Source organism: Mobula birostris, chromosome 16, assembly GCF_030028105.1.
Source record: "Mobula birostris isolate sMobBir1 chromosome 16, sMobBir1.hap1, whole genome shotgun sequence".
In the NCBI taxonomy this organism is placed as follows: domain Eukaryota; kingdom Metazoa; phylum Chordata; class Chondrichthyes; order Myliobatiformes; family Myliobatidae; genus Mobula; species Mobula birostris.
The window spans coordinates 43,229,281-43,244,611 of record NC_092385.1 but is presented as its reverse complement, the minus strand read 5'-3'; the positions used below and the strand labels follow the sequence as shown (position 1 = coordinate 43,244,611).

General features: G+C 41.2%; 1 protein-coding gene across 3 annotated transcripts in view; it reads left to right on the top strand.

The window, feature by feature from the left end:
* The first annotated feature begins 110 nt into the window (after positions 1–110).
* The window catches only part of LOC140211113 (contactin-4-like), a 2,284,382-nt gene continuing 2,269,161 nt past the window's right edge, over positions 111–15,331 (top strand). For all 3 annotated transcript variants that reach the window (XM_072280600.1, XM_072280598.1, XM_072280599.1), the window contains exon 1: positions 111–199. The gene's annotated coding sequence lies outside the window, so the exon portion shown is untranslated. The remainder of the gene's footprint in view (positions 200–15,331) is intronic.

Sequence of the window (15,331 nt, the reverse complement as noted above, 5' to 3'; positions counted from 1 at the left end):
GTGAGCGACGTACCCACTGACGCACGGCGTAACGAGACCCAGCTGCTCCATTTGACAAGGGTTTTTTTTCCCAAAGCCATAAAGTGGAGGTGGGCACTCAGTACTGAGAGGGAGCATCGTTGCGCAACCTGCGGTGCTGTGTGGACGCAGCGCCGTGAGCCCATGAAACAGCCCGGCGCAGCGAGCTGAAGCCCAGCGGGTAAGGCACTCGGCACTGTGCGCCAGGTCCGCCTCGCTCACTGATAACCGCTGCCGTTATCCGTTGCGGTTATTTATTTACTTCGATTTCGGGTCAGTTCTTCAAACGACGGCCGTGACTCGACTCAGAAAGTAACCTTGGGGTTCGGGTGTGTGAGGACTTGGCCAATCTCTATTGGAACGGGGACCCTGTCTGTCACTCACCGACAGGAGGTCGCGCTGTGCCGCTCTGGAACCTCGGCTCAACCGCCAGTACTCTGCGGAGCTGCTCGAACATTGACTTGATATATTAGGTTGCGGGGGGAGGGGGGGCTGATTTTTCGTGGTCTCTGGTGTTCATAAAGTTTCGTAAGCAGTGCCTTTAAAATGGGCTGACGTGAAGGGAACGATTTTGTCCTGTCGTGCTTCCACCTAACAAGCAGTCTCTGCTTGTCTCCGTGTTTGTGATTTGTCTCCCCAGAATATGCTTTCTCTTCTTGAACATGGATGTTGAATTTATTTTCTCAGGGGTGGGGTGTATTTGGATTTAAATGTATCCGTGCGTAAGAACAAATAGAACCCCAATTCCGATTCTAGTTGTGAGACCTGGTTTTATTGTGTCTGACTCGGTATTTGCTAACTGTTCAGAAGTGACACGAGCTTCTGTTCTGAGATGTTCGCATTTAATGATGCCACTAAAATTGCCTCCTTGTTGGGTCATTTTTGTTTTTGCGCTCTCTAAGTACCGTTCACAAGTCTGGAAGTTTGAGTTCCTGGGGCCGCAGTGGCATTTGTGGGCACGACAAAATGATGTGAAACATTACAATTCTCATTCCTCTGGGGCGCACATTGTAAATCAGACGTGCGCACATTCTAATTGTGTTCTGTAATGCTCAATTTAGCGTCGTAACATAGCTTTGAAAATCCTGAGGCATAGCGACGAGTGCTTGTTGTGCTTGTGTACTGAGGCGAGCATCGTGTAGAAATAAGACGATTTTATATTCGATCTTCCTTTCAAGGGTCTATAGAGGCTTGGGGTTCTACTTTCTGAAGCAGAGACGGTCGTGGTCAGTATTTCTTCTTTCTCTGTCTTGTAGCTAGTTAGCCATAAACAATGAACCAGCTTGATAGCTATCACGAGTTTGTACAGAGTACAGTAATACGCTTATATATCGGGTTACTTTCCACTTCTACATATTGGTTTCTGAAATGCCGGAGCAGTCGGGGGTGCAGTGCCTGTGTATCACTAGCTACTTGTTCCTCCGTGATCACCGCTGGGATAGGCATGATTGTCACTTGCCTTCCAGACCTACCTAGGAAAATATACAAACTCCACCCACTGACGGCATCATCACTGCAGATCCACCTTTTTTCTTAACCTCTGGTGATGTAACCGTGACCGCACAATAAATACATTACTGAGGTCGTGTCTCATGGAAGGCCGGGTTCAGGGTCTTGTAGACTGTTTTCTCAGAGTAGTACAACCTTTAAATTCAGTTTTGACAGTTTTCAACGTGGCCACTAGATGAGGTACTCCACAGCAATTAGGAAGTTATTTTGGGGGAGGAATCAAAGAGCAACTTGTAATAATATTTCACCTCGAGTATCCATGAAGTTCATCCCTTATTTGAGTCATAGGACACGACAGCACAGAAACAAGCCCCCAGCCCATCTAGTCCATTCCTCTTGAAAGGTATCAGTGAATAAACTGGTTTTCACAGTTATTCAGTAGTTCCATGATCTCTTCAATTTTAGATTTAATTTATTCCAAGTTCAAAGCCCAGTACTCTCCTGGTGGGATTCCAAGGCATGAGTGTGGATCAGAGGTCTAAGCTTATGGCTTCTAGTCTAGTCATGTAATTTCAATGCTACCACATTTTGATTTCCATAAGACCATAAGACAAAGGAGCCGAAGTCAGCCATTCGGCCCATCAAGTCTACTCCGCCATTTTATCATGAGCTGATCCATTCTCCCATTTAGTCCCACTCCCCGGCCTTCTCACCATAACCTTTGATGCCCTGGCTACTCAGATACCTATCGATCTCTGCCTTAAATACACCCAATGACTTGGCCTTGACTGCTGCCCGTGGCAACAAATTCCATAGATTCACCACCCTCTGACTAAAAAAATTTCTTCGCATTTCTGTTCTGAATGGGTGCCCTTCAATCCTTAAGTCCCGCCATCAAACATAATGTGAAGATGACTGATTAGTCATGGATAGAAGAGGAAAAGAAAGTGCAAGTAGGGTGTATTTATTCTGGCTGGAAAGGTTCAGGGAGCTAATTCATTTCTTTTATGTAAATAGTTTCTATGATGTCAAATCTAAACTTATCTGCAACTATTGTACTTAAAACATTTTAAAGCTGACTCGCATGATAGTTTCACTACAGAATGCTTTCTTGACAATGCATGTTTTAATTGGAGCATTGAAGACATTTGTGTGATCCTGTACTTCAGTATATCTAAAAAAAAATAGGATTTGGAACATCAAAGAAAATGGTACTTGTGGGATTAGGTCTAGTGGTTGGTAATATGCTTTCAGACCCAGTAAGGGTTAAAGAGTTAACTATTCTGGGGAATGAACCTGGCTCCAAGATAATTACAAAAATAGCTACTTCTGCATGTAATTATTTCAGAGGAGCTGTCCTGGGTCCAGCACATACATGCCTTTCTGAAGAAAACACAACAGTATTCCTACTTCCTTAGAAGTTTGCAAAGATTGTTCATGGCATCTAAAGCTTTGACAAGCTTCTATGGATATGTGGTGGAAAGTATATTGGCTGGTTGCATCATGGCCTGGTATGGAAACACCAATGCCCTTGAATGGACAATCCAGCAAAAATTAATGGATATGGCCCAGTCTATCATGGGTAAAGCCCTCCCCACCACTGAGTACTTCTACAAGGAACATTGTTGCAGAAAAGCTGCATCTATCATCAAGGACCTCCTACCATCCAGGCCATTCTCTCTTCTCCATGTGCCACCATGAAGAAGGTACGGGGGCCTTTGAACCCACACCACCAGGTTCGGGAACAGTTGTTAGTCCTCAACAATCAGGCTCCCAGACCAGGGGGATAACTTCAATCAACGTTACTCGCCCCAGCATTGAACTGTTCCCATAACCTATGGACTCATTTTCAAGGACTCTTCATCTCATGTTCTCAACATTTATCAGATCAGAATGAGAATCAGGTTTATTATTATTCCCGTGTGACGTGAAATTAACTTAGCAGCAGTTACATAATCTATAATAAATAATGCAATGCATAATCTAGCAGAGAACATAATAATAAAAAAATAAACAAACAAGTCAATTATGTATATTGAATAGATTAAAAATGTGCAAAAACAGAAATACTGTATATTAAAAAATTGAGGTAGTGTCCAAAGATTCAACATCCATTTAGGAATCGGATGGCAGAGGGGAAGAAGCTGAGTGTGTGCCTTCAGGCTTCTGTACCTCCCACCTGATGGTAACATTGAGAAAAGGGCATGCCCTGGGTGCTGGAGATCCTTAATAATGGACATTCCTTTCTGAGACACCGTTCCCTAAAGATGTCCTGGGTACTTTGTAGACTAGTACCCAAGATGGAACTGACTAGAATTACAACCTTCTGCAGCTTCTTTCGGTCCTGTGCAGTAGCCCCTCCATACCAGACAGTGATGCAGCCTGTCAGAATGCTCTCCATGGTACAACTATAGAAGTTTTTGAGTGTATTTGTTGACATGCCAAATCTCTTTAAACTCCTAATAAAGTATAGCCGCTGTTTTGTCTTCTTTATAAATACTTTGATATATTGGGACCAGGTTAGATCCTCAGAGATCTTGACACCCAGGAACTTGAAGCTGCTCACTCTCTCCACTTCCGATCCCTCTATGAGGGTTGGTATGTGTTCCTTTGTCTTACTGTTCCTGAAGTCCACAATCAGCTCTTTCATCTTACTGACATTGACTACCAAGTTGTTGCTGTGGCACCATTCCACTAGTTGGCATATCTCACTCCTGTACGCCCTTTTGTCACCACCTGAGAGCCTACCAACAAAGATTGTATCGTCAGCAGATTTATAGATGGTATTTGAGCTATGCCTAGCCAGACAGTCATGTGTATATAGAGAGTAGAGCAGTGGACTAAGCACACATCCCTGAGGTGCACCAGTGTTGATCGTCAGCGAGGAGGATATGTTATCACCAATCCTCACAAATTGCGGACTTCTGGTTAGGAAGTTAAGGGTCCAATTGCTGATAGAGGTACAGGGGCTCAAGTTCTACAACTTCTCAATCAGGATTGAGGGAATGATGGTATTAAATGCGAGCAATACTTGATGAACAGCATCCTGACATAGGTGTTTGTGTTGTCCAGGTTGTTTAAAGCTGTGTGGAGAGCCATTGATATTGCGCCTGCCATTGACCTATTGTGGTGATAGGCAAATTGCAATGGTTCCAGGTCCTTGCTGAGGCAGGAGTTCAGTCTTGTCATGACCAGCCTCTCAAAGCATTTCAATGTGAGTGATACCGGGTGATATTCATTAAGGCAGCCCACAGTATTCTTCTTAGGCACTGGTATAATTGTTGCCTTTTTGAAGCAAGTGGGAACTTCTGCCCATAGCGGTGAGAGGTTGAAAATGTCCTTGAATACTCCCGCTAGTTGGTTGACAGAGATTTCCAGAGCCTTACCAGGTACTCCATCAGGACCTTCTGCCTTGGGAGGGTTCACTCTCTTTAAAGACAGTCTAACATCAGCCTCTGAGACGGAGATTACAGCGGTCATCAGGTGCAGCAGGGATCTTCACAGCTGTAGTTATGTTCTCCCTTTTAAAGCGTGCGTAGAAGGCTTTGAGTTCATCTGGTAGTGAAGCATTGCTGCCATTCTCGCTATTGGGTTTTGCTTTGTAGGAAGTAATGTCTTGCAGATCCTGCCAGAGTTGCCGTGCATCCGATGTCACCTCCAACCTCATTCGAAATTGTCTCTTCGCCCTTGAAATAGCTCTCCACAAATCATACCTGGTTTTCTGGTACAGGCCTTGGTTGTCAGACTTGAATGCCACAGATCTAACCTTCGGCAGACGACGTACCTCCTGGTTCAGCCATGGCTTTTAGTTTGGGAATGTACAGTACGTCTTTGTGGGCACACACTCATCCACAGATGTTTTAATGAAGTCAGTAACAACTGCAGCATACTCATCCAGGTTCGAAGATGAATCACTGAATACAGTCCAGTCCACCAAAGCAGTCCCGTAGGCACTCTTGTCCTTCCCTTGTCCATACCTTCTTGGTCCTCACTACCGGTGCTGTAGTCTTCAGTCTCTGCCTATACTCAGGGAGTAGAAGTACAGCTAGGTGATCAGACTTCACGAAGTGAGTGCGTGGAATAGCATGATAGGCATTCTTGATGGTGGTTTAGCAATGGTCCAGTGTGTTATTTCCTCTGGTATTGCAAGTGATCTGTTGATGGTAGTTGCTTAGTGATTTTTTTTCAGAATGGCCTGATTAAAATTTCCCAAAATGATGGTGAAGGCATTATGGTGCGCTGTTTTGTGCATGATGATCCCATTACTCAGATCATCGAAAACCTACTTGATATTGGCCTGAGGTGGATTGTAAACTGCTACCAGAATGACCCCCAGAGAGCACCTGTGGCATGTAAAAAGGATGGCACTTTACTGCTAGATATTCCAGGTCTTGGGACAGCACTGATATATTTGTGCACCAAGAACAGATGATCATGAGGCATACTCCTCCACCTCTGCTTTTGAGAGACTCTATAGATCTATCCTGATGGTGTATAGTAAACCCGTTGATCTGGATCACTGCATCTGGTACGGAAGGGGTTAACCGGGATTCTGTGAAATAAAGGACTCATGTGGTCCTAATGTCCCTCTGATTCGGCACCCTGGCTCTGAGATCATCGATTTTATTCACTAGAGAATGCGTGTTCACCAGCAAGATAGTGGGTATAGGGAGTTTAAAACCCTGTTTTCTTAAACACACTTGTAATCCTGATCTTCGCCTGTGCTTCTTCCAAGGTGTCCTTCATGGGCTCTTCCGACCACAATCGGTGTTGTTTCCATTGGTTTTAAGCAGCGATAGTTCATTTAAATGCATTAAGACATCTTTGTTGACTGTTCGTTATAGCTTACTAATTATTATTATCATTTTCATTATTTTGTATTTGTACAGTTTGTTGTCTTGTGCACAACATTGGTTGTTTGTCTGTCCTATTGGGTGCAGTTTTACATTAATTCTTTTGTATCTCCTGGATTTACTGTGTATGCCTGCAAGAAGCTCAGGATTGTTTCTGGTGACATATACAGCATGTACTTTGATGATAAATTTACTTTGAACTTTGAATTTTGAATGCTGGTCTCCAGTTGGTTTCAACTGTGGGTTTCCTGAGGTCCAGGTACTGGGCCAGCTGAAGTTGAAACCAGAAGAGAGAAAAATTGGGGCCCAACTGAATTAAATGAGTCGCCTGTGCTGCTTCATGTTGGCATGCTGATCATGGCCTAACCTTATTTATGGAATGCAATCTCTCTTTCACCTTTCCTGCCTAGACTGGGAGAAGTGGCTTGGGTAGAATTATGTTGGAAATTGACAACACTACTTTAAAATGTCTCTCAACAGGAATTCTGCAGATGCTGGAAATTCAAGCAACACACATCAAAGTTGCTGGTGAACGCAGCAGGCCAGACAGCATCTCTAGGAAGAGGTACAGTCGACGTTTCAGGCCAAGACCCCTCGTCAGGACTAACTGAAGGAAGAGTTAGTAAGAGATTTGAAAATGGAAGGGGGAGGGGGAGATCCAAAATGATAGGAGAAGACAGGAGGGGGAGGGATGGAGCCAAGAGCTGGACAGGTGATTGGCAAAGGGGATATGAGAGGATCATTGGACAGGAGGCCCAGGGAGAAAGATGAGGGGGGGGGGGAACCCAGAGGATGGGCAAGGGGTATAGTCAGAGGGACAGAGGGAGAAAAAGAAGAGTGAGAGAAAGAATGTGTGTATAAAAATAGATAACCGATGGGGTCTGAGGGGGAGGTGGGGCATTAGCGGAAGTTAGAGAAGTCAATGTTTGTATAAAAATAAATAATGGAAGGGGTACGAGGGGTAACATTGACTCCTCTAACTTCCGCTAATGCCCCACCTCCCCCTCGTACCCCATCCGTTATTTATTTATATACACACATTCTTTCTCTCTCTCTCTCCTTTTTCTCCCTCTGTCCCTCTCACTATACCCCTTGCCCATCCTCTGGGTTTTTCCCCCCCTCCCCCTTTTCCTTCTCCCTGGGCCTCCTGCCCCATGATCCTCTCATATCCCTTTTGCCAATCACCTGTCCAGCTCTTGGCTCCATTCCTCCCCCTCCTGTCTTCTCCTATCATTTTGGATCTCTCCCCCCCCCCCCCACTTTCAAATCTCTTACTAAATCTTCCTTCAGTTAGTCCTGACGAAGGGTCTCGGCCTGAAACGTTGACTGTATCTCTTCCTAGAGATGCTGCCTGGCCTGCTGCATTCACCAGCAACTTTGATGTGTGTTGTTTGAAATGCCTCTGCTTTTATTCAGAGTTGTCCAACTCCAGAAAGGGATTGCAACTGTATTAGATGGTCAAAGTTAACCATTCCATACAATTAATTTCACGTTACTTGTACTATATTTATTACAATACATTTAATCAATCCAAACACTTGCTAACCTCATTGCCACTTTTAATTAATCAACATAAGTAGTGACCTTTGGTCACACTTTTCTATTGCATCGGCTTAAACCAACCAATCAGTCATGCAGCCTCACCTATCCAACCAATCCAATAAGCAGCATAATAAGGAAATCAGTTAAACTCTCACTTGTTGGATGCTCAGTCCTATTTAGTGCATGAAAGCAAAAAACACTGTCAATCCCAGTCACTGGGAAAATAAGCCACCAGCTGCAATATTTGTATCTTAGTCAAATGTCCTAGCTAGTATTGCTAGTCTTATTATAATGCTAAGATAAAGCTACTTAAAAATTGAAGAAAAATTGGATTTGAATTACTCAAGCAAAATAGTAATTTTAACTATAGAAATTGTCTTATTTTCTGTCACAGTTCATTGCTGTCCACAATGAGATCCAAATGAAATGATTCAGGCGGTCATTCAAGGGGGAGTTCTGGTTCTGCAAATTTGTGCTGGTGTTGCAATAGTTTTTATCTGCACAAAGGTAATTCCTGCTTTAAGTTCCACCATATTCAAGACATTGAACCTCCTTTATATTTTGCGCTGGTTCAAAAAATATAGTCTGATAATAAGGAAGAGTTAGAGCTTCCAAATGGAGCAGCTGAGTCTTGGACATTGTTCTGACTCACAGAACACAAGGACTTGCTGTACTTACACTGTTCATCTGATCCTATGATCCAGGGAGGACTACTGCATGAACAATGACCTTCACAATCAGATGTATTTAAAAATTGTTAAAAGCCTTTGACAACTGGAAATGCTGTCAGGACGCTTTGATGACAAGATGTCAGGATACACTGCCCAATGCACATGCACTGTGCTGAACTTGTTCATAGGTTAGCTATCAGGGGCAGGGTGTCAGCTTATTCAGTTTCAATCACACAGCATGAAAAGAGCCCTATTGGCCCACAATATCCATGTAGGCTATCAAATGTAGGATTAGTGTATGTGGATGTCTGAAGGCATTGACTCAGTGGACCACAGGGCCTATTCTAAGCATGACTCCAATCAATACTAATCCTATTAATAATCATCCCATTTATCAGTGTTTTGTCAATAGACTATGAAGCCCTGACAATTCATGTACTCCTCAAGATATTTCTTAAATGAAGCTCTACATGGTAAAAGATGGTTTAACTGTGTAAGCATGGAGGATGGTGATAAAGGATTGGGTCCAGATGGTCCACTTTAATGTCCAGTTTGATGGCTTTTCCCACAAACTGACCAACCACCGAAGCAGATAAAATTAATACAGAGTTCCTGCTGATTGTCGGTCTTGAAGACGGCTTTCAAAATGAAGATTGACTTTCGGGTACCAAAAGCAACTTAAAAAAAATATGCAATATTTTAACTCAAACCGATGACAACAATGAAACTAATAAATATTACAATATAATTTGTCATTTCAGTTATTTAATATCATCTTGTAATGCAGGTGATAGATTGACAGGATTAAAATTTTATTTGTCCATATATCATTTGCATGATAATGCTACAACAGATTACTATACTTCGTGTGCATTAGGAAATATTTTCATGCAAGATAAAAAGAGAATATAATTGTCATAAAAAAAGTATCTGACTTCACAGGTTAAGGTAAGGTTTTGTAATTTTACTACGTAAATGAGTTTGAGTGGCAAGTTAACCATAAGATCCTGTTTTTGAAAACTAACACTTATTTGAGACCAATTTGCAGCTGGAATCCTGATAAACAAATGCACTGTTTAACATGCTTTCAGATGCAGTATTAGTATTAAATACTCTGTAGAAGTTTCAGAGACTCTGATTATTTTACAGTGCATTCTCTTTAACTGGTGATGTTGGTTTGATATAGGAGACTATGGAACACTTTCCGTGCTTTTTTACAAATACACCTTTTGGTCATAGGGATGAGAATCTAAGCTGTTTCAATGATGCTGGCTAACTTGACGGCTGAGTGGGTTTAATCAGTCATAAGTTTAAAACAGCCGAAGTTCATTCTGGGGTCCTGGAGCTATAGGGTTAAACAGCATGGGAACAAGCCATTCAGCCCGGCTCACTCATGTGGACCTTTGCGCTAACCACTGAGCTAATCACATTGGATTTCATGTGTCCATGTCCCGCCAAATCTTTCTATCCTTGAACCAGCTCAAATGTTTCTAAAGTATTATAAATGTACAGTGCCTGACTTTCCCACTTCTTCTGGCATTTCATTCTATATATCCTCTACCCTTTGTGTGGAGAAACTCACTCCTTGGGTCCTCGTTAAACTTTATCTCTCTCATGTTCAACCTATGTCATCTAATTTTAGACACCCTACCCTGGGAAAATGACTGTGACCATTCACCTTATATCACACAGCATTATTTTATAAACATCCATAAGATCACACCTTAGCCTTTATTGGTGATTACAGGACCAAGGAATGCTCAGCATTCAACTCAAATACAATGTGATACATTTTGAGATGTTAACCTGGACTAGTACATACACAATGAATGACAGAGCCCTGGGAATGTTGTTCCCAGGGAAAACAACCTACTTTCTCCTGAGAACTCGAACTCTCCAGTCTTGGCAATATCCATGCACCCACCCTAGCTGAATCATATCCTTCCTATATTGTGGTGACCAGAAGCACCAGAAGGTGTGGTTTCAGAAACATCCAATACAGGTGTACCATGATGTCCCAACTCTTGTAGTGAGTGCCTTGTTTGATGAAGGCTCATATTTATTTATCAAATGTACATTGGAACTGCACACCCAAGGGTATGCCGGGGTCAGCCCACAAGCATGCTCTAGACCAACACAAGCCTCAATGAGATCAAAACACAGCAAGACAACAACAGAAAAACAAGCCTCTTTCCCACCCTTCCCACACAGACAGGCTTTCAGCCCCAGACCAGGTGCCTCCAGTCCTTATCCCGAGTTCTCAGACTCACAGCGTACCTCCAACTTCAGACTTCACCCCAGTATTCTGATCACACATTTAACTTTTAGGCCTTGAATTCCGAATCACATGAATCTCCAAACCTGGTGACCCAGACTCTTATGACTCCTTTGGACCTTTGACCTTCAGGCTTCTACTTCTGTAGGAACTCTAGACTATGACCTTTGTCCTTGGCCTCTAGAATTTGTTGGGTTTGTCCTTCGGGCCTCTTACTTGCACAGGCCTCAAATTCCGGACTCACCCACACCTCTGAACCCGGTCTACTGGCCTTTGTGACGACTGCCCATACCTGGAACCGATGCACCCAGGACCAGTCTCCCACCTGGGGATTGCTGATCTCCTCAGCATCTGCAGCGCGACTTCCATGATAGGTAAATTTCAACTGTGGAGCATTCCATCCTGGATTTAATCTCCGGCCCGGACTCTTCATTTACTGTCCTGTCCTCTAACTCCATCTTATCCATGTCCCTACCCATTTCCCAACTCCTTTCTCCTTGTACTGTCCCCAAAACCATCCTTATGAACGTTAAAAAAACAAGCAAGTCTGAGCCATAGCATTGACAGACATTGCAGGTTGGTGCCACTTATCAGCAAGGGTTGATCGGAAGGTTGTGTAAAGCAGGTGTGACATACACCATCTTCACCACCTTCTTCATCTGTATCTACTTGCTCTGTAAGGAGTCCCTTTTGAGCAACATTCCCAGGGCTCTGTCATTCACTGTGTATGTACTAGTCCAGGTTAACATCTCAAAATGTATCACACTGTATTTGAGTTGAATGCTGAGCATTCCTTGGACCTGGCAAGCCAGATCTGAGTGTGTTGCAACTGGTTTCAGTATCTTTTAGCTTGAATAGATACAGCAACTGGAATCCTGATTTATAATCACTCTTGGAATTGTGGATGATGGATGAAGATGGCATGGTGTTTGTGAGGAAGTTTGCAGTCATGCAATGTACTGAGGTGTACTTGTCAAAGCTATGTAATTAATAACAGCCACTTAGTTGCAGCACTAGCTCTAATACCTATTCAACTGCAGCACGGTTTAAGAAATAAGCTGGTAATTGATGTAGTGTACTGTTTGACAGACAGGGTACAAGGTTTCATATAAACTGTTAGCTTGTCATCTGGTCAAGTAGAGCTCTTGAGTTGTATATTACCTGCTTGTCCTTTATTCCATAAAGGAATGAATATCAGGCTGATTCTGGACAGGTGCTATGTTTTGAAAGTTTACTCTCCAGACGTTGAGGATGGAAATCAAATATGTGCATTTAGGCAATTCTGCAATAAAGTGATTCAGTGACTAGTTCAAAGTGTACCCTTAGTGACTTACTGAACATGGAAACATCCAGCATTTACTTTGGATTCAGTCTATTGCATTTTCCTGCCAACAAGTTTTATTTGCAATGACTTTGTTTTCATTGCCCTTGTACCTACTCAATGTTCACTGGATGCTTTCAGAAAGTATCAAGGTAATACCACATGGCAATAAACTGCCTTCATTTAATTTGTTGATGGTTTTAATCTCCTTAATAGAGTAGATGTTTATCAAATTGAAACAATACAGTGAAGGGCATTATCTGGCATTTGTTTACAGTGGTACTCCTTGCTCAGTCAATAAAGTGTTCCATCTGTACTGCATTTACTTAATAGAATATTATTATTGCAAATTCTTGCTTGATCCATTAAGACAGCATTGACTGTTTTAGAGCAGTAGAAGGTTAAGAGAAAATTGTCTACTCATTTCCAAAAATTGGTCAATTTTCAAGGCACAGAGTTCAACAGTCTTTGTAATAAATGTCCATAATTAAGCAAAGAATGAATAACATTCAGAGAAACATAGCAACATTTTGGAATGTCGGTTTAACTCATCTCATGTAACATTGGCGGTTAAGATTCATTATTTAAGCTGTATACTTGAAGGATTGCTTCATGTCACTAACTACTCTCAATGTGCCGAAACACTCTTTAATGTGAAAAGTTTCTATGGAGAAAGCACCAGAAGGAATACAATCCTAATGTTGCCTTTAGTGTGATAAAGTGTCCTTGTTGCTAATTTGAATTACTGACTATTATCTTAGAAGCAGTAATGAGAAATGTAATGGGAATAGTTTTGTGATCTCCTGACCTTGGCTGGTATTTTCCATGATTGTGAGCTGATTAATGTTAAGTATGAAGGACAGATATGTACGTGACTTGAGAGAAATGGCTCATTGCTGAACGTATTTCTTTGCAATGCCGGACTTCAAGAGCACAATCATATTGTTTAAGACAACAAATGAGGTGTTAATATTTCAATAACCACATTACTGAATGTGGTTCAAGGAATGCTATCAATTTTTTTAGAAGATTTTCTTTTGTAACTAGCAATACTGAGTGGCTCGTCATCATGGTAAGAACCATACCAGTTCTCCTCGTCCCATGTCTTTGGTGCAGATGAGTAATATTCTGACTTTGGGAATGTCATTGGAAAACCAAACAAGAATTCAAATAAACATAATCCAGAGAGAACTGCACAGAGTTAGTATGCAGAGGAATTTGCAGGTGCAAAGTTTACATTGAGATACAAATAGAAGGATTCTGTTGGATCATGGTATTTAGGCTGACATATTGCCTTCAGGCAAGAATCAAAATATATTTGTTTCCAATAACTGAAGTATTCAACATATAAAAACAGCTATTTCCCAGAAACAAAATGCAAATATTGTGAGAGGTTATCACCAGTACCTTCAATTTGCTTTAAGGAACTTATTTGATGTAAATGTCAAAGAAAAGACTTAGATATCTCTCTTTGCTGTCCTTCAAAAGGTCATCTGTTCATGGTGGTTTCTATAGTTTCTGAGGTTTATCTTTACCTCCTTTCACTGCAACTTAGAAATCCTAATCACGTAATAATCTTTCAAGAATTCTGAAGCAAAGGTATTTGTAAATTTTATATATATACTATTTAAAAGAAAAATCTAGACTCAGGAATGACAATAACTTACTATTTAGAACTTGTAACTGAACCAGGCTGGTAATTGTAATTGGTTCCAACACCATATGAAGAAATTGTTGAACTGTTGTCACCAGCAAGTTCTGCCAATGTGGCTAGCACACCAATGGGAGAAGGAAGGCAAGGGAAAAATTGTGCAAAATTCAGATGTAACTATTTTATAAATCCCCATTAAAACATTAAGGCATTCTTCAGAAAGTCATTGATGTTAAATTATAACCTTTTTGAAAATTGTAATTAAATTTAAAAGAATCAAATGGGCTTAATTGTGATGATATTGTTGGAAGGTTAGAAAGCTAATGGGGCCTAGCTGAAAACTAAAATTAATGAGACTTCAGACTTTGCAATATGTGGCTGCATATTGATTGGCTGCAAATTGTGCAGCAGTGAAAACATTTTTGGGTTATTTTGCAGTAACCAGAGTCAGAGTATGTAATGAGAATGGTATGAAAGAGGTGATGGTTTTGATAAATAAGCTGTAATGTGTTCCTTTTAATAATTAGTGAAATTTGACAAGACTAAGTATGGAACAAGTATTTAAATAAAACAAATTATTAAGAAGGATGCTTTGATGTGCAAGTTATTTTTATCAAAGAAAATTGAACATAATTAGCGATAGGCTTCAAATTCAAATTTAGATGAATTTATTGTCATGTAAATTAGGATGCAAGCTGACATGGAGCTCACAGCGAATACAGTATACAGGGTAAACACATACAAATCAACACAATCATACCAGGATTGTTGTGCAATCTGTGAAGTTGTTGAACATGAAATGTTGAAGTAACAGTAATGGAATGACCAAGAGAGAAAGAATTAAGAATCTCAGAATGTGGCAGCATGACTGGAAAGAGTGTGTGAAAGAGGTGATCGGTTCAGAAGTCTCCTAATTAGTGGAGATAGTAGATGAGGATCAAGAGAATGGCCAGTGTGGCTCGCATCCACAATGATACTGTCAGCCTTCATGAAGCAATGCACTGTGAAGATGGACTGGAATGAAAGAAGTAACAAGCCTGTGATAGACAGGACATGAACAACTATACTGAGTATAGATTCATTTAATAGACAGATTTTGTGGTTGTGTTGCTATTGATCTATAAAGAAACAAATTGCCAAATACCATTGAAATATAAACAGAAAATGTCAGATTCACTTAACAAGGCTGATGGAATACGAGAAGAAGTTAATGCTTCAGACTTGGAAATAAAATATCAAAATGCTTTGGTGATATGAAGAAAGATGGTTTGAAAACATATATAAAATTTGAGAAAATTATGCAACAGGAACAGTAATATTGTCAGGGAATTTAAAGCAATGCTGTTGCTGGATGTAATAATGGAGCAAAAGAGGTTTACTAGGATGCTGTTTGGATTAGTAAGTTTTAGCTACCCGAAAGATCTAGAAAATCTTGCCTTGTTCCCTCCGGAATGTTGGAGGCAAATCGGTGACACAGCGAGGGTGGACAGTCAGTCTTTTTCACAAATGGAAATGTGAAATATTAGAACACATTCACTTAAGGTGATGGGT